The sequence below is a fragment of the Saccopteryx bilineata genome, chromosome 1 (assembly GCF_036850765.1).
Source record: "Saccopteryx bilineata isolate mSacBil1 chromosome 1, mSacBil1_pri_phased_curated, whole genome shotgun sequence".
Taxonomy (NCBI): Eukaryota; Metazoa; Chordata; class Mammalia; order Chiroptera; family Emballonuridae; genus Saccopteryx; species Saccopteryx bilineata.
In genome coordinates, this window is record NC_089490.1 from 248,202,929 (window position 1) to 248,226,152 (window position 23,224).

At 36.4% G+C, this 23,224-nt stretch overlaps 1 long non-coding RNA gene across 1 annotated transcript in view; it reads left to right on the top strand.

The window, feature by feature from the left end:
• LOC136320357 (uncharacterized) overlaps positions 1-23,224 on the top strand; it is a 417,937-nt gene that overhangs the window by 248,401 nt on the left and 146,312 nt on the right. Inside the window, exon 3 of the long non-coding RNA XR_010728318.1 lies at positions 1,392-1,486. This is a non-coding gene — a long non-coding RNA (uncharacterized lncRNA). The remainder of the gene's footprint in view (positions 1-1,391; positions 1,487-23,224) is intronic.

The following is a 23,224-nucleotide window of genomic DNA, read 5'->3' on the forward strand; positions in this document are numbered from 1 at the left end:
AAGTTAAGACCTCTTCCTTTTGGGGTAAAACAGAACAATCAAGGGCTTTAAAGACATGTGGTTTTAAAGGCAACACCTAAGTTTGCATTTCGGTTTAATTCCCAGAAGATTACTTGTCACTTTGGTAAATTCTTACATTCTAAAACACTTTGGGAAAAAATAGGAGATAGGTAATTTAATAATTTGCAGAGAATTTCTCAAAGGAAAGAAAAACCCCTCTTGAGAAATGCTAGTTTAAGCTGTGTGATTGCTTTCTCTCCCCTACAACTGCTACTTCACTGATGGAAATAGCTGCGCACATCAAAGTAAGCTGTGGTTCCAGAAACTCTCCGAGCCTGTCGTAGCTCTAAACTTCTATTTCCTGTGTTGACTTCATGGGTTGCTATCATCGGTGCCCATTTCAAAGCTTCAGGTTAAATGGGCTGCGGTTTCCCATTGCATAATGTTTTGTATTTTAAAGTGGGAATAAGTCACATGTGAATCAGCAAGCGAATGGGCACTGTGGAGAATTCTTTGCCTGCTAGTTTGTGATGCTCTGGTTTGTTTTTTGGCAGCTGTGGTGTTCTTGCCTTTGACTTGTTCTTAGCAAAGGGAGCAGTAGCTTGGCGTTTGAGTGGAAAACAATCCGGGAATCTCAGAGGGGAGAGACTAAGAAATGAGAAGCCTGAGGCTAGTACCTTCTGGTGGACAGATGAGAGGCACTTCTGTGCTTGTGCTCTCTTCGGCCACGTGCCCAGAACTCCTGACTTCGATGTGAAGCACATACCTAGGACAGAATTGGGCCTGGGTTTCTGTAGTGACTAAGCGAAGTCTGTTTGAGTGAGATGCAAAATAATTGGCTAGAGTGTGATCACCCATGGAAGATGAAGAATGTGACGGGCATAAATGTAAAAGCTTTTGAGGGAAAATGGGAAATACCTATAATTAAACTTAATATCTAGAGAAAATATTTGGTGAAAGTTTCTAATTCATTAAACATCTGGGGAAGCAGGCTAAATGAAAGTCGCAAAAGATCCATTATTTTGATAGTTAAACTATTTTAAATAAGTTCTGATTATGGATGATTTTTTTTACCAGTCTCTGGAAAAGTTGAATTACAAATATTTTCTACTCTAAACGTCTTATGTAAGTGATGTGAGATGTGGATGCAAAAAATTATCTACCTCTCTATTTATCTATCAATCATATTATTCATATAATTTATAGTGTGCTTATAATCTTCATATATAGTATATATATATATATATACTTATATATAGAATTCTTCACATGTGTGCATATTACCCTCAAATGCAGGTGCAGGATCTTTTCAGGCTCTTGCCAAAGAATGTTATTCTGAGATGTACAAAGAAGGAGTAGCTTTTGTTCCACGAAACTACTTTCTCTTTTAGGAATTAGGACCCTGACCTTCTTGCACCCTGGAGCTGGAGGTGAGGTGGATGAGCATCAAGCAGGACACGCATGTGGGAGCTCCTACAAGCTGGAGGTATGTGCAAATCACAGTTCTGCTTTCATCTGGCACAGAGTGCAGATTCTACCAGTATCCTGTGTTGTGAACATGTTTGAAGAATAAGGGAGTTACAACAGTAAGAAACGTTGGGGAGGATGAATTGAAGTGCTAACCTGGGCCCTGGATGGTAGAAAGAGGTGAATTGATAAAATTAAATGCCCATTATTCCACTTCAGTGACCAAGTGTGCTTCTGAGAACACCTTCAGTAGGACTGAGTTTTATACTTGATCAGGATGAAAGATGGAGGGTCCAAAAGTTTTACAGTTTGTAAATGACAAAGATGGTTGGTAAATGATGTTTTGCAGAAAATACATCTTTAGAAAATACTTTTCAGTTGTCTCCTTTTTAAAGATAGTCTGCAACAACAACAAAAAGAAAAAAAATCTCAGTTTTTACTGGAATCCTTAGTGGAAACTTAAGTTGGCTTCATATGAGAGTTTGAAACATGCCTCCTTAGTTATATATCTATTTTTGAGAAAAAATAACTTCTGCCTACACACAATTTTGAAGTCAACATTTGCTATGTATATTATTTATGCTTTGATATTCAGAGTGTATACAAAGCTGAGTGTGTAAACTAGAATACATTCTAATTTGATAAAATGCCAATCATAAAGGGGTTGTTGATTTTAAAGAAATCAATGAGTTTAATCTGTTAAATGTGACTGAAAAATTCTTTTTATTGTGGTCTGCAATACCCAAATAGCTTTGCATTTCCAAGTTTTAATATTTTAACATCAAGTTTTAAAAATATATTTAAAGAATCCAAAACTCTTTGATTAACATCTCATTCAATAATTTCCAAGGCAGGGAATTTCAAGGGAAACATGAATATATAAGCTAAGAGATTTCTTTTTTAAGAAAAATGAAAATATTTTAAATCAACATTTTATTCTCCATTTCCTTTTTCCTCAATATTAACAGTGATCACTGCTATGCTTTTTGGAGATAAGAAAGAGCAGGAAAAAGATTTTATTCAATTAATAATGTTCCCCTCTGCACTAAATTGAAATGGTTCTTTTACTTCCATCCAGTGGTCAATGAGATAGTATTACCTAGGATATATAGTTCCTATAGATCAACATAAAAATAATAAAACAACTGAAAAATATGCAAAGAATAAAAACAATTCACAGGAGAGAAATAATTAATGAATTTAAGAACAGATATGCTGTTTCACAACTACCAGAGTATAACTATAAACAAAAGAAAGATACCATACCACAACTATCAAAAATGAAAAAAAAATTTTATTACCAAATGTCACTAAGGATGTAGAAAAATGATAACTTTCACATGCTACTAATTGGTTAAAAATTGTAGAGTTTTTGACAATATCAAGTAATGTTAAAAATGTGCATATCCTTCAAGACCCACAAACTTCACTTCTGAGCATGTGTTCATGAGAAACTTTCACAGCTGTCTATAAAGATATGTGTCCAAGAATGTTTATTTGCAGCAATGCCTGTGTTGGTGAGCAACTGAAATCAACCTAACTATTGAATTGTTGTTTTTAAATTTTATCCATGTTGATATTTATTTAGTTTACTTCTTATAACTATTGTATACTAGTCCACAATATGACTGTCCCTCAATTAATTTATCCATTCTTCTGCCAGTTAATTTATTCAGTGAGGAAGGAGAAAGGAGAGTAAGATCAAGCTTAGAAGAGCCATAATTTTTTCAGCATAATTTCTTAAAATAAAAGATTTGAGAAAAAGTATGGAGTGATGTTAAGATTTGCTAAAGCTGGGTGATGAGGGTGTGGGGGTAGAGACATCTGGAGGTCTTTCTGTTGGTTAGATTTCAGTTATCCAATATCATTCAAATATATTTCTTTTCAGAAATCTTTCTAACCCTCCCAAGTATTATTCTTGCTTAACTTTATATTATTTTATAACTCTCTGTTTGTATTAGATCAGTTTGCAAATACTCTATCAATTTGCGCCTATTGACTTGGTACTCTCTAAGTCTTTTAGTCGAAGAATAGTGGAGCTAGAAAGACTTGCTTTGACCATTGGTAACATAATGAGGAGAAGGAGACCTAGAATGTTTCATGATCCTGTGTGTTGGCCATCAAACTAGACAACTATTTTCAAAATTAGGAAGTAGCTGTTTTTTCCTTTTATATTCTAGGTATATTATGTTCTTCACCGAGTGCAGTGCACAGTAGGCAGCAGAAATGGTTGACTAGACATCTAGGATCAGTTTTTGAGAGGCAAGGCTTGGGCCATGGGAGGACACAGTGCTAGGTTAGGAAAATATGATGTCACAGGATTGGGGGTCGGGGAGTAGATTTGTGAAGAAAGAAGGATCATGGAATGGAACTGAGGATTGAGGCTTAAAGTGTTTTCAGAAAGTTAGACCGAAACACATAAAGGAGGCTTTCTCTAATATTAGCCACCTCCTCATTTTCTGCCATTGATTCAGCCATTAAATAAGCAGGTGCACCGAGGAAAGGGGAACACTACACTTTCCCCTCATCTCAGTGATCATGCTCCTAACTTTTCTACTTGTATTGCCGTTACCTGCCATGTTTTACATCAAACTATATCATGAAACTTATTTTTTTGTCATATGTGTGACTAAAGTTTAAAAGTTTGGTTTGAAGTGGTGGTCAGATACCTCATTTGTTTCCATCTTGTGGCTTGAGAGTTTTTCTTCTATCCAGTGAAAACGTCGCTGATGAGTCAGGCTAGCACGAAACTCATCAGCTGAGTTTTGTAAATGATCCTGAAAGTCTTTGTTCTGAGCGATGGGAAGATTGAGGGGGCACCCTTGTCGGGCTGTGCTGAGGGCCTCACTTGGTTCTAATCCAGCCTTGTGTTTATTCACTCATTTATTTCATGTAGTTTGAAAATCTCTTGTGTGCCAGGCAACTGTGCTGGTACTGGAAATACATGGTAAAAGGACTCAGTCCTCTTTTTTTCCAAGTTTATTACAGCCTCTAGGCCAGGCTGATTGGTGAAGAGGCAGTCACAATACAATGTACTAAATATTGCTGTAGTCTGTTTAGTCAGTACCCCCAGATCAGATGTGTGGGAGTAATCTTGACCCAAATGTCTTCTTCCCCCAGACAGAATTGATGTTACAGCAAATCAGAAAGTGAAACATACCAAAAAAAACACAAAACCATTATTGAGAAACAAAAACCCTACAATACACACTCAGCTACAATTATTTATAAACATATATATTTCAACTTTTCTATTTGGAGCAGCAATTTCAAACCATAATTGTCCAATTCCATTTGCTGTCATATGTATGCATCCTCCTTGCAACCAAAGGAAATTATCTCTGTGTACATGAACCTAAAATTTGGGTCAGGAGTGCCTGAAACCACTCTGGAAGTGCTGAAACCACAATACAAGAAGAAATAGCATAATGCCAGTGTGGCTTGTTAGACAGACACATCAAGACTAGAATAGAAATAGGAGTCGGTAACTTTAACCCAGATCTGTTATCACTTTGCTACAATAGATAGAATCCCATCAATCCTCATTTAATTTTACTAACGGTCTAAAAGAATAGATCATCTTTAAAGCTAGGCCTAGGTGATAGGGGGAAAGAGTAGGTATGTTTTTGGGTGCCTGGGAAGGCAACACCTTTATTTTTTAATGTAGACTCTTCATCCAAATATACATAAATTCTTGGGTTGTAGTAAAAGGTTAGTCTGACACTTTAAATTATCCCCAAATATTTTTAACTTATAATGAGAGGTCAACGTTAATATGATTCTTATAGAGTGAGAAAAGTGAGGGTCAGAGATGTTCTATGACTTGCCCAAGATCACACAGCTAGTTTGTGTCAGAGAGAGGAATGGGCCTTAAAGGTTTTTCAGACGTGTCTAAGAAGACCCTGTGGGAAGCTTGGGCCGAGGGGCAGGGCTCTCTGGGCCATTCACAGTTTAATATCAATTACTGGCCAGGTATGCAAACAAAACCAAAAACAAAATATTTGATACAGGAAATTTAAGACAGAAAATTATCTATAGCTTAGAGGAGCTTGACACAGCAACTCAGGGAGGTTGGGGCAGCACCAAGATAAGCAACTTCAAAACTTCATTACTCAGAGGGCAGAAGGGAGATGGGAGGAGGGCCTGAGACCCTGTGATGGGAATGGGGACCTTGTTGGAAGGAGCATTTGATGGGGACCTGAGAACAGGACTACCGAAGATGATTCTGGGAGACACAGTCAGGGGAATACCTTGCATTCTTCCTCCAATAACCTACAAGGAAGCTCAGTGGGAAACCAGTTTATTCACAAGACAATCTGGAAACAAAGTAGAAATCCATCCCCCTTGGACAACAGAGCAAAACATGAAGAGGATGAGAAATGGGTCAGAGGAAAAGACCGCCATGTGCTTTTCAATGAGGTAGCTACATGTTTCATCTCATACATGTGTGTTTCCATCTTAGGGGATGTTTGACTTGAAAAAGGGATTCTATATTCAAAATTCAGTATGCTAAACCAACATTAAAAGAACACTAACGTCTTTAATATTTCTATGTACAAAGTACTTTTGGTTTTGTTCTCTCTTAAAATGCTGAAAATTATTGTTTCTATTTTAAAATGAAAAAAATTGAAGCTCAGAGTAACTAATAGACATGTTCCCCATAAAACATGGCTAAAAGTTGAGCAACTAGGACTAGAGATCTGAGTCTTGGGCCTCAAATGTAGGTGCAACATCCACCATTCCTAAATTGTGTGCTAAGGCATAAGGCCATAACTAAATATTATAACATTTCAATGGAAATACAGTGACCTTGTTTGGATACTATATGAACTACTATATGTATAGTTTCAACATTAAATTGCTATGTCCATTTGTTCATGTAATCTCTTTGTGAAGCTAAGTTTTTTATGATAAAAAGCAAGGACCGCACATAAATGAGTTCAAATCAGAAAATGCAGGTAGCAGTTATGATGATGATGATGATGATGATGATGATGATGATGATTCCAAGGTTTGAGCAGTTGTACTGTGCTCAGCAGACACTGAAATATTAGGATATAAATACTGATAAGTTGTTAGGACCTAACTACTTAATAAATAGAACTGTTATGTTATTTCTTTTAGCTTAGGGTGTGCTGTGAATAAGTGACTGTGATATTAAGAAGGCTGTCAACTGAGAAAGCATCCCTGCTCTGGGGATATTACCCCATTTGTGTCCAAAGGCAATAGGAAAAAGAAATCGAGGTTATGAGTGAGGTTAAACTACTGCGGGTAAAGTAGAGGATTCACAATCCCTCAGACAATTCTTCCCGAATCTGATAGCCTCTGGCCACATCATTTTTTTTTCTTTTTCTTTTTCTTTTACTTGAAGAGTAAACCTGGGCTCCAGTCAAGTTCACAACTGGACAGCCGAGGTAATGCAGAAAGGAAAGCTATGTGTATCCGTAGGCTGAGGGGTAAGTCTGGAAGATGACTTGCAAGACCAGCATGCCCATGGTTCCCAGTGCCGTCCATCAGTGCTGGCTCCTGTCTCAACCTGTCTCTGCCATGCGCTCACGTGAGAGGTTAGCTGAGGCAGCGGGGCGGCCATCCCTTTACTTGTCATTCAGATGGTAGTCTCCTTTTTCCTTTCAAAACATAATTCATGAAAGGATTTTTATATCTTGGACACTTTCTCCTTATCTTTGTGCAGACTTCTAAAATGTGCCTGATAATGAAATCACACCTGACAATAAATTCTCCAAGAAGAATAGACATCTTAAAAGATCAAAGAAAGTAGGGATTAAAATTTGTAAGTGATGTTATTTTAAACAAAAATGAGTGAAACTGACATCTTGCGACATTATAGAGTGCCATGACACTTTGTACTTTGGGAACTAGAAAAATATTAAGATCTTAAGATCAAAAGATGAGGTATTGAAATCTGAAAGAAATGAAGTTTAATATTTTATAAATGTATAAAGTCATTCTCTCATGAGAGTTAGGATGGCACCGGGGTCAGTAAAATTACAATGAAAAACTCTCACTTTAAATTTTTAACATGTACATTATAGGTACAGTGACCTTTTAATACGCAAAAGTTCTCAGCCCTGGTTATGAACAAAAGTCACTCATGGGACTTTTAAAAAAGTGCATATCTCAGGACTTACTGAATCCTCTGGACTAGGGCTCTTGAGTCCATGGTAAGAAAAGAACAATTGATGTCATTGGTGTCATCTGGGCGCTTGTCAGGAATGTAGAATCTCAGGCTCTGCCTTTACCCCACCACATCAGAATTTATAAGTTTAACAAGAGTCCCAGTGATCTGTGTTAATTCCCAGAAGCACGGGTCTGTGGGAGGCAAGCAGCAGCCTGGATTTGGGGCACTTGTGTGTCACAGTTCTATCACTTACCAGCTCATTCAAGTCATTTCTGCACTGTGAGTCTATTTCTCCAGCTATGGGAACAGATATAATTATACCTACCCAACTCATTTCAGGACTGTTGTAAGGATATGAAAGGGAACATAGAAAATATGTGGAAATACTTCAAAAGATTAAAACTGTACTGTTTATATAAACTGATACTCAAATGTGGTCAATAGAACCACAGATTTGTAGAACTACGTGGCTCTTCAATTTATTCCACCTCAATAGTTTGAGCCACATCCTTGATTTCTGCATAGTTAACCCAACTGGCATTTTTTTAACCTCCTACTAAAAATGCCCAAAGGTAGCACTACTTTTTTCTTATAATTTTTAAGTCACAAGGAAATAGATACAAATGAAAGCATAGCTCAATTAGTGTCAGTAGAGTGCCTTGTAATATGCTCTGTATATAAATGCAATTCCATATCTAGAATTTTCAAATTAAGAGTTTCTGTAAGGCTCCCTTGGCATTTTGAATCCCATCATTTCTCTTGTTATGGATGATTAATGTTTGACATGTGGTTTCTTTATCAATGGCTCACTTTCTTGAGATAAGTTCTCTGTACCATTAGGTAAGTTGGGTACCAGAGCTCTGTCATTTGTGTCCAGGGAAATAACTAGAAGAATATAATCTTTAAAATTTGCCTGGGCCCGGTTCTTCAAACTCCTTTGCTCAATTTGTGATAGCTCCTCTTGACTTTTTGTGCCACACTCTACCCCCAGCTCCAAACCTACCTGTGAACCTTCTCCAACTGTTGCCTTAAACACACACCTTATGAGAGGTCCTTCTGAATGAGGCACAGCACTCCCTAAATACAGGTCTGGGTTTATCGTTTACTTTACTCCTCACTTCTGACTCCTGAGCCAGCTGTAATCTCAGGACCATCAGCCAACTCTTAATGATGTCTCTGTGTGGGCGAGAATATCTCTCTATATGTACTTCGTGTTCTGCAGTACCATTTCTTTGATACCTGCCGTGCTGGATGCAAATTAGAATAAGGCTTGTTTTGCCCTTCCTTTCACTGTCAATTTTGCTTTTCGCATTTTTGACCAGCAATTGTATGGTACGTTCATTGCTGATGTGACTGTAGCTTCTCTGTGCTCTCGTTTCTCCCAGCCTTCAGCTCATTCCCTTCTGTCTCTTTTCATCCTACTGGGTCAGTTCCCACCTTTTGCATGCACATTCACTGTGATTTTCTTCAATCTAATGTCTATATTTAATTTAAGGCTGGGTTTTTCCTGGCCATTTGTCACTGAGGGCAGACTTTAGACTAATAAAGTATTTGACCACACTGTATACATGTTTCTCACTGTCATTTCTGAGATGGTGTGGGACATGATTTAATTCCATCAAGGGACATTTTCATTCTGGAGGTATTGCATCCTAGGAGGCCACTAGAAAGACAGTCCTGAAAAAGTAAAACCAGTCCAGGTGTCATGATGATTCCTTTGAACATTTCTTTTCAAAAAAAGAAGTGGGACCATCCAGTAAGGCTTTCAGAAACTGAAAAAGTTTTTTGTTTATATCTCCCTGTGGTCACTCTTATGTGCATGGTATTTCCAGCAGAGGTTTCATTTTAGTATGTACAAACTCAGATTCTGTTTTACAAATCTCGCTTTTTAGTTACGTAGCCACAGTTCAAATGGTAGCAACTTATTATTTATTTCATTTGAATTTGATAACTGTTTGCAAAATGTATTTCTATTATTCTGCATCTTTTTAGTGTTTAGAAGGAGTTAGGGAATCCAAGCAAGGGTCATCACTATCAATTATTAAAAGATTAAAGGGAAATAAAATAAAATGAATACAAAGCAGGTGAATGTCCTAGAATCTTACATAGTTTTGGTCACTTGGATTTAGGCTTCATTTTAAAGTGTTAATACTAAAAATGTACCAACTAGTAATGCTCTGAAATCCTTCCTATGACCTTGCAGTTCATCTTTCGTGTGTTGGGGATTCTGCCATTGTGTTTTTGTTTCTTCCCTGCTGGACTGGACTGTTGTCGTTTGTCAATAATCTCTGCTTCCTGGTGTTCACAGCCTTCCACACCGGATGGAGATAACTTGTGCAACCTACCGGATATTATGAAAGTGATGAAATGTAGCTTTCTGAAGCTAGGTGATAGACGGCATTGTCGTTTTCCTTTTTTGCTTTCTTATATTACTTGCTTTTGGGAAAGTCAGCGGCCACATTGTGAGGACACTCAAGAAGCCCTATGGAAAAGCCCAACAACCATCCAGTAAGGCTTGAGGAACCGAGTCCTCTGGACAATAGACATAAGACTAAGCAATCCTGGGAGTGGATTCTCCAGCCCAGCCAGGTGCCCAGGTGACTGCAGCCCCAGCTGATGTCCTACCTGCAATCTCATGACAGGAGCTAAGCCAGAACCACTGTGCAAAGCCATCCCTGAATCCTTGACCCACAGAAACTGTACAGAAACAAATGTATTTGTTTTAAGGAACCACATTGGAGAGCAATTTGTTATATAACAATGTGTAACTAATGCATAGATACTTGACCCTCAGTGGGAAGGTCTCTCATCCAAATGATATTAAACAAATACAAGTCACAAATCAAACTGCTAAAAATTTAGGGTTACTCATGTCTAGTTTATTTACATATTTATATGTCTCAAATAAAATCACTTTTCCTTTGTTTTCTGTTTGAAGACAATTAAGTTAAAATACAAAATTATAATGCCATAAAATTGAATAGAAAAAAATTATAATCATAGAAATTTTACTTGAAGTCTTTAAAAATTAATAGAAATAGTTATTTTATCTCTAAATAACTAGAAATTAGTAACCTCTTTTTAGGTTGGCAGTTTTTGAGATCTGTTAAAGAAACTAGAGTAACTTAATTGAGTGCCACTCGCCAATATTTTCCAGTTCTGTGTAAAGTTAACTGAACATATAAAACATATTTCCTTCTGCTGTGGACTTTTTATTGTCTTGAGTCTGTAGTGAATGTAAGGCTGCTAGGCTTAAGGGTATAATTTTGTGCAGGAAACCACAATAAGGTCTGGGAATAATTGCCACAAAGACAAAGATTAAAAGATAAAGTTAGCAGAAATCTCCTGACATTTCTATCAAAGTCTGTCCTCTAAAAGAAAAATTGCAATTATGCATTCAATGATGAAATTATGATATGATGTTAGGGGAAATGCTATAGATTTTATTTTGTTGGATAGCCCAGCAACTTTCTACCTCTATAGTTTTTCTTACTTTAAGTGAAGGGAAAAAAAAGTATTAAATCTTTTTCAACCAAATTACTTATTTTTAAGATGAAATAGTCATATCCATAAGAGAGGAAAAATTTAAATTTCAGTTTTCTTTAGCTTTAAGTATCTCTATCATGTTCCCCTTTTCTTCCCGGCTCTCTCATGAAGTCAGTCACCCTGAATATCCTCACCCATTTTGCTTGATAACATTATGGAAAGTAAAATAAATTTGAGCCAAACAGCGTGTTATTATTATGGGAAGATTCTGGTAGTTCTTGCCCTGAAGGCAGTCTGGGGATGGTTTATGTAATCCTAGTCCTCCCTAAATTGAGGTCCACTGGGTCCAAAGGCGGCATATGAAGCTTCTACAAGATTTCTCAGATCTTTCTGCGTTTTATTTTGGAATGTTGATGTTAGTGTAATGATGTTGTAATATACCCGAGAAGTGTCTGGAATGGTCAACTGTAACTCAGCCCTGCCACCCTCTCTGCCCCGACTGTATCTTCCGCCCGTGGTGCCCTCTGTCCCTGAGTCGCAGTAGGGAAAATACTCTTCCCATACGCTTGCAGAGAGCTTGCTGCTCCCACCCGACAAGCCCTATCTTGGAACAGTGCACTGGACCACCACTGCTAGTTTCATCTGGAGGGTTTATTAGAGAGATCCCAAGGGAAGCAAGAGCCAAAGACAGGCTCCTGTGGCTAGTTCCTTGTCGGAAAACCTCCCCAGACTATGGCAAAACATGTTACTGTGAGAGGGATAGAAATTAAGAGTCTGATTTCACAATGAAAACCAACATCCTTCCTTAATCCAGTGTTTATTGGGCATGCCCAGACATGCGGCTCATGCCACATGTACAGAAGATATTTCAAGACTGACTTTAAGGAGACGTTTCAACTCCTTGAACGAATACCAGAAAGAAATGGTAAATAAGAATGCAGAACAGTACTATTCTTTTTTTTCCAAAGGTGCTCTCAGCCTTTATTTTGAAAGTATTACTAGAATAATATAATGCGTTTAGTGTGCAAAAACCAACGACAAAGCTCCAAATCATTGGGAGGCTTTAATCTGTATTGTTTCTATTTTAAAACATGAATCCATAGTTACCTAGAAAAGCTGCAACTCAGTGATGGCTCGGCCAACATCGTGAAAATACACTTTCCATGTTGTCTTTGTGCAGGGCAACATTGGTGTTGAATAGAGAAAACAGCAAGCAGTAACTTGAGCTGGTTGAAATCCAAAGCTCTGTTTTCCACAGACACATAAAATTAGCTGAGAGTAGCCAGCATTCTGGCCCGAATGCAGCCTGGGTGTGCTGTCTGCTTCTGTTACCACCTTCTGTCTGCAAACCAGGTGCACAAAACGTCACGAGGAAGTGAAGTCTGCTTGCTGGTAATTAATGGAGTTATTTAGTGAAGGAAAGTCAAAGCAGTAGTAACATATTATACTCGAGAGTGTTAGAAAAATTCTCCTAACACTTGGCTGGGACCTTGCAAATGAGAGCTTCTAATCTCAGTGAACTAGTATATTCTTACACTCATTAAAATTAAATGTCTAATCATCAACCCTTGCTTAAAGAGGAGGGGAGGGAAGTAAGATTTTTTTATGGGGTGGATAAAATGTTCCCTGCAAAGCAAATAAGGTAAAGTTACTCATTATGATGAACTGTGAAAATAATGGCCCACTAAACATCTTATGGTGCGTAAAGGGCTAAATTTAAAGCTAGGTCACCTCCTCTTCTCAGAATGGGTGCCCCCTGGATAAACTGAGCTCATGATTGGTGTTAAATCTAGACTTTGTGTTTTTCTATATTTGGAATTATTTTCTCTGGATAAAATCATGATTTGAATGATATTTAATGATGAGGTTGTGATGGCTTACTTAAAAATAGAAAGAAATAATAGATAACCCATGATTTATGATTAATAAGCATGAATCGTTTTTCATTCATAAAAAAGGAGGAATATGCTACAAACTAATGAGAATTTTTAGAGGCTTTATATATTATATGTTCATATAGTAACTCTAAGCCTTTTTCATAATAAATGTGTTGGGGAAAATTAAGGGGTAATAATCCCACGATTGCAAGAAAGATCCTATTTGCATTCAAAATCAAATGGCTAAACAGGAAATAAAAACAAAAGCAAAAAAAAAAAAAAAGAAAAAAATTTTTTTCTTTTAGAAAACTGGCAATCTTTTTTAGTATGTTAAATACGGAGTTAAATTGACTGCATCAAATAGGAATCATTTAATCAATTAACAAGTACCTATCAATAATTCCTGGAAGATCTAGTATGATTTGTGAAAAAATTTTCTGGTCAGTTTATAAATCCAGATGCTACGAGCAGAATTGTACTGCTTAGCCAGTGTGAGTTCATTGTTCTGGGGGAGTTATCCTAAAGAGGAGAAACACATCAGCCCCTCTGTAGAGGGGGAGGAGATTACTATACAGTTTAAGAGATTAGACCTTCACATAGAAAATAAAAACATCAGGTAGTTGATCACAATTCATAATTCTCCATCTGTAAAAAATACTATTCTTTTGTAGCATTGGTGAAGTAGCTAATTAAAATTTACTCCATTAGTAAGAAATTATATATCTCTTGCCTAGAACAATGATGCTTAATATTTTCTTGGTGGTAGGCCCCTTTTGAATTTGATGAGTATTTGAAACTTTAGTGTAAAGAATATATTTTAATTTATTATATTGCTTCATAATAAAATAAGACTCAAACTGGGTTCCTTTAAATTATGATATATACAAATATATATACATAAATATGTACATATATATAACCAACATAGTAAAAATATCTACCTTTATTTATTTATTTTTAAGACTTAATTTATTCATTTTAGAGAGAAGAGAGAGAGAGAGAAAGAAGAGGGGGGAGGAGCAGGAAGCATCAACTCCCTCCCATATGTGCCTTGACCGGGCAAGCCCAGAGTTTTAAACTAGCTACCTCAGTGTTCCAGGTGATGCTTCATCCACTGCACCACCACAGGTCAGGTCAAAATATCTACTTTTACATTTGCTTTCTTAGAGAAAGTGGAGGAACAGTTCTTTGGTTTCACTGACAAATGATAATTGAAGCCACAAATATGAATGGAGTCATCCATAGGATATACCACGAAGAGAAATGAATAGAAGAACGCTAAAGGATACAATTAGGAGAGAGTGCTGGCAGAGAAACCCATAATGGAGAATTAGAGGCAAGATCCAGAGAGAAAGGAGATATGCCAGAAGAGAATCATGACAGGGGTGAGAGATAGTATCTTTAAGGACGGAGTAACCAATAATGCTAAGTGTTATTGATGTCAGGTAAAATAAGAGGGCCACCATGTTGTTGGCTGTTTAAGAGAAGCACAGGCAAAGTTCTCAAAACATGTGGAAGTCATAGATCTATGAGACTAAGGATTATGATTTTTTGTATTGATATTTGAAGTTTTCTGTGATAATAGTGTTCAGAATGGAAAAGATGAAATGATGACTGATCTAGATAAGAATAGAAAGAAAATGCCTGAAAAAAATAATAACTGTAATGGAAATGAAGAATGCTTTTGATGGGTTAATCAGGAGACTGGGTATAGCCAGAGGAAGAATTGGTGACCTTAAATATAGGTAAATAGTAACTCCTCAAACCGAAAACAAAAGAGAAAAAAATAAAATAAAACAAAACAAGCATCCAGGAATGGTAGGATAATTTTAAAGGTATAATATATGTGTAATTAGAATGACAAAAGAAGCAGGTAAAATTAAAAAAAAGTCACTGAAGTAAAAATGGCTTAGAATGTTCCAAAATTGATGACAGACCAAAACCACAGATTGAGGAAGCTTAGAAAATACCAAGAAGATAAATGCCAAAAAATATAAGCGTAGGCATAACCTATTCAAACTGTAAAAAACTAAAGTCAAAGAGAAAACTTGGAAGAAGTAAGAGGGAATAAAACATTCTACTTTAGAGAAACAAGGTAAGAATTATGTCCTACGTACAGAGAAAGAAAGAGACTATATGAGACTGATTAAACTAAGAGGATTTTTCTTGTTTTTTAAGAGAAAAATTAGAATGAAAACAGCAGTATAAGAGGAAAACTTATGGATAAAGAAGGGAAATTAAAAATAAGTGTTCCTGTAAAACTTATCCCCTTAATGGTGTCTTTGAATGATATAAGTACGAGTTATCTTTTAGTTATTGCTCTGAGTTCTATTTCTGATTTAACACTGTCCAGCGGGTATGGCTTCAATATGTTTATGATGAAGATATTTCTCACAATAATTCTCACAAGATTTTCTCAAGTTTTCTGAAACCACCATATACTCATTAAGTTTTCCATAATCATATATTTGATATAGTTAGAAAATTTGAGTATGAATTATGATAGATTAAAGGATATGTCTACTTTTCTGGGCAAAGGCATGGTAAAAATGTCTCTTGGAAAAGGCTGCTTCATCCCACTTGACATATGATTGTATGCAGCATATTTATCATTAGAGTCATTTGACCTAAGGAAGATGGCAATGGAATGTTTATAGTATTTCTAGAAAATTGGAGAGTCTTGAAAAACTGTTCATATCATAAGAGGAAATATATATTGTCATTTTATCTGAATCCAGTTGTTGTATAAGATTATCTGAAAGCTAAACATATGCCTTTTTTTTATTTCATTGTTTCTTAAAGAGAAGATTGTAGATGGGCTGTAGGATTAGAGAAGGCACTGGGCTGATTTTTGTTTTTTTTGAGTTTGTAATTGATTTTGTCGTCTATTTGCTTCTTTTTGTGAGGAGGGGTTAAGGAGACAGAAATACTGAGCTCATAACTCTGGTAATAAAGCTTTCTCTTTGACTCTTTTGCCTTAACTGTAGACTGCAAAATCCCTGCACAAGCTACTAAGCTAGAGACAGGATGAAAGTTTGGGTCTTTGAGCAGTAGTGATGCAGTGCCAGAATGAAAGGTGTTGTGTTTAGTGAACCCTTTCTCCAGATGGGACTTCTTTCTCCCATCACTCAGTGTAAGTGGATGGAGGAATCTGGGAAATTTGACCATTTGTTCATTCCCTCTGCACAGGATTAAATCATTTATTATGATACTAATAAGCTTTTTGAAAGGCTTGCATATGCTCACATGTACCCTTATTTAATCTTTAAATATTATTAAATCATATAATTGATGTAAGCTAAAGGGAAGATATGTAAAAAACATGTTATGGAATAGAGTAATAAAATACTCAGGTATGAAACCAAAGTCACTGAAGACTCATGTGTTCCCTTACTATCACAATCCCTTGCTCTGTCTACAACCACTATCCTGTTGTTTATCATTGCCTTACTATAAAAATAGTTTTCTATTATATATGAATCCTTAAACAGTTGAGTTTTATAAAAATGTTATAGTCTTCTGGGATTTGCTTATTTATCAATATTGTATTTTGGCAATTAATTTGTAGTGTTTCATGTAGTTACAAATTCATTCTTTGGTGTTCTACTGAGTGAGCATATAGTACAATTCATTTCCCTGTTGATGCTGAAAGGCGTGTCAGTTTTTATTTTTCTGGTGCTCATGTGCCAAATTTCTTTGGGAGTAGAATTGCTATGTTTTAAGGCATAAATAATGTTTCACTTTCACTTTATAAGGTAGTACCTAATTATTTTTTAAAATGATCATAACAATTAACTTTCTTACAAGTAGTGTCAATAAGTTCCTGTTGATCCATCTTACTCTCTAATATTTGGTAATATCAAACTTAATTTTTGCCAGTGTACTGGATATAAAATAGTATCTCAGTGTAACCTTAATTTGAATTTTAGTGATTACTACTGAACCTGAGAATTTTCTCTCATATTTGTCCTCTTGTCTGGAATCTCTGTTCTTATTTCTGATTTGTTTTATTGGCTTGTATCTTATCAATTAATAGATATTATATTAATCAAACCAATTTATACTCATCAATTTTATACTTACCACTTTTTATGTATTATGATTATGCTATTCCTTTGTTAGTTTTGTGCTGCAAGTAATCTGTCTCAGTTTTAGTCTATATTTTTACTTATTGTTTTTTGATTAACAAAAATTCTTAATTTTATGGTTATCTTATTAATCAAAACTTGGTCAGCATTTTGTCTTGCATCTGTCATTAGTCTCATATTTTCACCTATATGAATTTGTTTCTGATCTTCTGATTTAGTTACATTAGTCAATTTGTCTATCTTATGCCAATACCACATTGCCTGAAACATTACAGCTCTATAGTAAACACTATCACAATGTGGGGCACATCATAACTATCTTTTTATCCTTCTTCATCAAGTTTTTATTGTTTTTTATTCTTCTACGTAAACTTAAAATCAGCCTGCGAATTTCCTTGTAAAACCCTATTACAATTTAGTTTGAAATTAAATAAAACTGAAAGTAAATTTTAAAAGTGACATTTTTGACTGTCCTGTCGTGGCTCAGTACATAAAAGCATAGACTCAGTACATAAAAGAATGCTGAAGTTGCTGGTTTGAAACCCTGGGCTTGCCCAGTCAAGGCACATAGGAGAAGCAAGAGTTGATGTTTCCCACTCCTCCCTCCCTCCTCTCTCCCTCCTCCCTCCCTTTCACTCTCTCTCTTTCTCTCTCTCTCTCTTTATCTGTCTTTCTCCTCTCTCTAAAATCAATAAATAAAATCTAAAAAAAAAGTGACATCTTTGAAACATTAAGGATTTGTACTCAAAATGTTGGTCACCACATAGTATTTCTAGAGCAAATTGTGTTGGTTTAAACAAAACTGTTGACTTTAGATCATATTTAGTGAAGTGGAATTGATTTGGATATTTAAAAAATCACACCAAACACTCAAGGAAGAAATAATATCAATTCTACACAAGTTCTTCTAGAATATCAAAGAAGAGCGAACACTTTTGTGACTCATTTTATAAATTAAGAATAACACTTTTCTTAAAATGAGACGAAGACATTACAAGAAATCTTAACTATACGCTACTTTTCATGAGCATAGATGCAAAAAGCATCAACAAGAAATGAAGTCATCAATTAAAAAAATATAACAGCCAGATTGAGGGGGACTTACCTAGGGAAAGCAAGGCTGGTTTAATAGTCAAAGTCAATGCCACCAATGTCTCAGTGTAAAGAAAATCCATGCGATCATACTTATATAGAAGCACGTGATACAATTTGAGATCTATCCAGGACAAAACTCTTATACATTAAGAAAAATGGTTACTTTTTCTCAACCCAATAAGGAGTATATATATATAAAAAAAAAAAGGAAAGAAAGAAAGAGAAAAAAAGGGCAACGTAATCCTTAACTGTGAAAATCTGAATTCTTCCCCTTTAAGATTGGGAAGGAAGAGCCTAGACACACTCTCACCATTACTACTGGTCCCATATCCTCACTGTGGTCCTAACTAGTCAATAAGGTAAGTAAGTAAAAGTAAATAAAAGTAAGTGATTGAAAGTGAGTAAAGTAGAAGAAAGGTAAGAAAGTAAAAGTAAATAAGTAAACAATTCAATGCCATAGAGAATAGAAAGGGAAAAAAGTCTTTACTCACAGAGGATAGATTGTCTATGAAAAATCTACAAAGGGTCTACAATAAAGGTATTGGACGTAAAGGTAAGTGTAGCAAGGTCGGAAAACAAAAGTTGATTAGATTGCTACATACTAATAATGAACAATTTGAAATTGAACTGAAAACCTGGAAAAAAGTTTAATGATTGGCCCCTTGTTAATTTAGTGAACTTTATTATTTTTTTTCTCATACAGCATATCATTAAGACATTTGGTCAGGGTTTAACTTGGATTTTTGGAGCCCTTCAAATCAAATAATTTCTTCACTGGGAAAGACTTCTCAGGGTTCAACATATTCTTCGTGTTAGTTTACATCTCTGATAATGCAATCAAAACTCAGAAGGAACATGCAACCCAGATTGTCGGGAGCTGTTTTTTTTCAACAATAGCTCTGCATCATGACGTGGCATCACCCAAATGCAGATGCCTCGTAAATTATAAAGAGACAGACAGTGAAAGATTTCTTGACCAGAACTGTGAAAGGTGTCAGCTTAAAAAACTTCTGGTCTCTTGGAACCCAGCATGTCACGATGCATTTCATAAAAAATGTCTTTCTAAAGTGCTTACAGAATGAACCTACTAATAGATAATAACTTGAAAGTAAAGCATAGATGTGGTCTGGATATGGTCAGTGTCTGTTTACTTTTAACTTAAATGTTAAATTTCCCTCAAACCACTGACTTTAAACATGGTAGGTTCCTATCTCTCTAATCCAGCTTTTTTAGCCTATGTTTTACAATGTACATTATCCACTGTGGCATCGCCATGTTCATAAGCTGCCAAGGTGTTTATCCCAAGCTGCCTTGATGATAGATGTACCATTAGATGTGTCTCCACTAGAGCTATGAGGCATTGAAATTTTTTTCTTGGCCACATGTCCTCAAGGCCCTCAAAAGAGGAAATAATTATTTTCAGGCCACCACAATGACCTAAGTAAAAACATCTGGTATTTCTACACCCACTGTTCTAATAGAAAGTTAGCCGCACAAAAAGCTACCCATTTGCTGGTTAAATAGTTATTTTAGGGGGCTTTTATATATTCCATAATGATATGATTTTGTTGCCCTCAAATATTTTTGTACATATGTTATTTTATTCATTTGTTCATTCATTCTTCAAATAAGTGAGAACGTAGTATGTGTCAGGCATCGAACCAAGATATATAAGAAATTGTGCAGGAATGATGGTGAAACAAAATCATATAAAATTATTTTTAAAAACTAGTCAACCTGGAAGAAATGAACTCTTCAAATTCAGAAGCATTGAATACACAGATTAGTTCCCAATATTTACAAGTAGGGTTACCTTTCTATTCTGCTGTCTGTCTGGGAGAGAATCTATATGGAAGACAGTTGTCACATGGCCAAAGACTATAGCTGTTCTATGATTTTGAATTCCATGGCCAGTTTTATTTTCTATTACTTTGATTCACAGAATGACAGATTAAATATACAAACACTTAAAATACAAAATGTTGCCTGAAAGGCAAAAGGATGTGTAGACTCCTGCTGCTTAGTCAAAATAACTTTAAAAGGTCCTGGAGTTGGAAGAAAGTGAGACTGACTTTGAAGGTGTGTTATGCGATTGTCTTAATAATATAGAGGGGTAGTATCAGCTCAGAAATAAGGAAAGGATAAATCCATTAAGTGGCCTAAGAACTCTGTCAGCAATGGTTAGTATTTATGTCCTTGAATTCTGTTTACCCAAAGGAAAAACAAGGTCAAAAAGCCCAGAAACATTTTGTGGGAAGCTTGTGTAGTTCAAAACCAGTTTATTTGCTTTGGTGGCTAATTCTTTGTAAGCAAAATCTCATGTCTTTCCAGCCGCAGTAGCCACACCACTGTTCAGAGGAGTGCACTTCCCGCATTATGATATTAATAATGAGGTGGAGAGTTACCACAAATGTAGGGAAGAAAAAAATGTAAAACAAACATATTTTTTATGTGAATGATATCATTGGAAAAAGAATTTTATGAAATCAGAGACAAGACTTAGTGCCCATAAATGGCATCTATTAGTTTTTACAAGGTTGTTTTGAACTCACAATTTAAGTTTAGTGGTCTAGTTAGCAGAGTGCATTATTAAAAAACTACAATCTGGTGATCTTGATTCAGACAAAGCCAATAGAAATGTATGTACATCCTTACAGGATTCTATAGATTTAAGTATTTCAACCATCTAGCAGATTTATGGGGAAAATATCACTTTGATATTATTTCTTTGGTGAAGGCTCTTGTGTGAACAAGGGGGGATGTATTTAAACACCCAAAAGTCTTGGAATAGCTATGGGAACACATTCCTGCTCAGTTAATTGCATTTTCAGTAAAAGCACTATTTGAATGAGCTTGGTTATGCCTTAGATCTCCCTCTACACAGTAGTAATTCCGAATTTCTTAAAACGCAGAATATGGGGTCACTGTATCAAATTGTAAGGTTTCATTGATCATGGAAAAGAAGTTTTGTTTTTTTATTTAAAGATTTTATTTATTGAATTTTAGAGAGTGAAGAGAGAAAAAGCGGGATGGGGAGGAGCAGGAAACACCAACTCGCTGTTGCTTTTGCTTGTTATATGTGCCTTGACCTGGCAAGCCCGGGATTTCGAACCAGTGACCACAGCATTCCAGGTTGATGCTTTACCCACTGTGCTACCACAGGTCAGGCGGGAAAAAGGTTTAGGATGAAAAAACACCTTTCCAGAGAGTAACTGAGATTAGGTCGTTTGTTGTCTCTTTGACCTCATGGCAGAGGGAATGCCAGGGGGTAAGAGATGGAAGGATAGCAAAGCAACTGATAGGAGAGGCAGCTTAGCACGGGCTCATCGATGCAATACAGTTTGGTTACCAGCCGTACAAGTTCTAGTATAGTGTGGTCAGCACAGTGAAGTGTGGACCCCAGAAACACAAGCTCTTGTGCTGGGAAGATAGCCCGCCTTTCTGAATACAGAGACCACTGATGTCAAATGATGAAATGTCATACAACCTAACTTGCAGGATTTGGAAAGCAGTAGTGTATTGCTTGGTCATAAGCAGGGGGCATAGGAGGTCCCTGATAATACCTGCTTTTCTGCTTGCTGCTGTAGCATTTATTTTTCAGTATGGCAATTATATTTTAAACATGCTGGATTGTGAGAATGGAGTTCAAGAATATTAAACAGAAATATGGTTGTTGTGCATAGGGAAACCATGAAGGAAACTAGTTTAAAAATAAGCACGTTAAAAATTGAACATCATTGCTAGCATCACAGTAAGAACAGTGTTGTTAGAAAGAGAATCAGAAGTAGTTTTCACATGTGGTAAAGGATTGGGAAGCCCATGGCGTATGGTTAAGGAGAGTGGTTTATCAATCACTAAAAACATTCATTATTTCTCCATTAACAGCTTTGTAAGGCATCAAAGATGTGCTTGACTGTTTTGTCTAAGTCAAATAAATGGTTCCTCTTCCACAGGCCGCCACATTCACAAGCAAGGTCATGGTCATGTCAAACCAGACCTCAGAGTTTGTTTGCTACTGTGTACCAGGCTCTGTGCTAGGCCCTGAAGATAGAACTGAGGAAGACAGCTAAGGTCCTTGTTCCCATGTCCCAGTTTGGTCGGGGTGCAGACATCACGCTGAGACCTGATTCACATTGATCTCTGCTCCGTGTGCACTAGTCTGGTCTCCATTCCTTCCTTTCCCAACCAGACCCATAGTGCTGTGAGGATAAGAGACTGTCAGATGCTCCTTCCACAGCATGAACCCTTGCTGGGAATAACCGTCTAAAGAGCAAGACAAAACAAACAAAACTAGAATCTGAGATAAGGCACTGGGTTCTCAGTTTGCTGTTCTCAGTGCTAACTCTCAACCTTGGTGCTACTTGGCCCAATCAATTTCAGGAAAGTCGAAATGAGTTTTTTAGGCAGATTCCCAAATAGTAATGGTTAGAAAAATGGTTAGAAAATTCCTAAGAGAGAAGTGGTTAATAATCAGACAGAAATATAATACTTCCTGTCAAGTTTGCTGGTGCTCAGTTGACACCTCCCCCTAAATAGTGGCTTGTCCTAGGTATTGGTCATAGGCAGACAGTACAGTATTCACCTCCATAGTACAGGGTAAGGGAGGTTATGAGAAAATCGACATTTTTGAATTCTAACTAGTGAATAGAATGGAATTGATCCAGTAAAATTACAAAACCTGTGAACTAATTATTTTATAGGCCAGGGGTCCCCAAACTGTGGCCCCCTGAGGCTATTTATCCAGCTCCCACCGCACTTCCAGAAGGGGCACCTCTTTCATTGGTGGTCAGTGAGAGTACTGTATGTGGAGGCGCTGCAAAACGCAGTGTCACTCACGTACAGTACTACTTCTGGTGATGTGGGACGCATGCATCACGGCTTCAGAAGCATGTCATATTACTTGTTACAGCTAGCAGTGACAAATATGGAACCGGACGTTGACCATCTCATTAGCCAAAAGCAGGCCCATAGTTCCCATTGAAATACTGGTCAGTTTATTGATTTAAATGTACTTGTTCTTTATTTTAAATATTGTATTTGTTCCTGTTTTGTTTTTTTACTTTAAAATAAGA